This window comes from Triplophysa rosa, linkage group LG6 (genome assembly GCF_024868665.1).
Source record: "Triplophysa rosa linkage group LG6, Trosa_1v2, whole genome shotgun sequence".
NCBI lineage: Eukaryota > Metazoa > Chordata > Actinopteri > Cypriniformes > Nemacheilidae > Triplophysa > Triplophysa rosa.
Genome location: NC_079895.1, coordinates 21,180,834 through 21,182,057, shown reverse-complemented (window position 1 = coordinate 21,182,057; position 1,224 = coordinate 21,180,834).

Here is a 1,224-nt window from a genome sequence, read left to right as displayed (position 1 = left end):
ACAGTAAGAAAGTCTCTAAAGATTGTTGCGACACCACCACCTCGACCAACCGGACGTGGCTCATGCATATAACAGTAGCTTGGTGGGGTACACTCATTTAGACCGTAATAATCATTTGGTTTAAGCCAGGTTTCGGTAAGGCAAAGTATATCAAAACTGTTGTCTGTGATCATTTCATTTACAATAACTGCTTTTTTATTCAAATTTATTTAATTGAGTGAGGAGACAGAGTGCTGGTGCATGTGCGCTCAATTTCAAGTTAATTGTAACGTACTAAGAGAATATGCGTGGGATCCTGCGTATGCAGAGATTCATACATCTGAGTTTTTTTGTGCGTACGCACATTTACAGCTTTGTCCCTATGCAATTTCTTAGTATGGAATCAACGCAAGTCTTTGTACATGAGGCCCCAGGTTCCTACCTAAATTTACATCTGCACAAGACTAAATATTTAGCACTGCCATTTGAACAAGAAAAGCTATCCGTCCTAAAATATCAAATAAATTTCATAGAAAGCAATAGCCTACATGTAACTTTTTTGTAATGTGCTAATATGTTGACACATTACTACAGCACAAATGTTATGCTTTAAAACAAATTTTAAGTAACGTTTCTTGAAAATGATTGCTTCAATTAATGTTTTGCAAGACAGAACCTTGTAATTCGTGATTGTTTAGAATGAGAAGGTGCATTTGACCTGTTCCAGAAATCCCCATTTACAAATTTGAGATGATTTTAAAATTGTGCATTTATTAAAGGGTCTCTGTCTTGTTCATGTATGAAATATACTTCTTTCATATTTTTGCTATATGAAATGCAAAAACTTTGAAGCTCAATATCTCAATTTTTTTCAGAATGTAGACAGAACCTTATAATTCCAAAGTGATAAACTATTGTACTTTGACTTCAATGGGGCTCCCCATTGTTCAAACGTTGAATACAGGGCAAAACATAACCCTAAAATTTTTGGTCTCCATATGATTAATAGACATACAAATTAGCATGGCAATCTTAGTTCACAAAAAAGTATGTTTTTTCATCATTTACACCCACTTGTCAAAATCAAACAACATCAGTCCTTATTGATATCCATTGTATAGACACAAAACCAATAAAAAACTTCTTAGAATATATATCTTTTGTGTACAGCATAAAAGACATACACATGATGAAATGATGGTGAATAAATGATTAATAATAAACTTTTGGGTAAACTATGCTTTT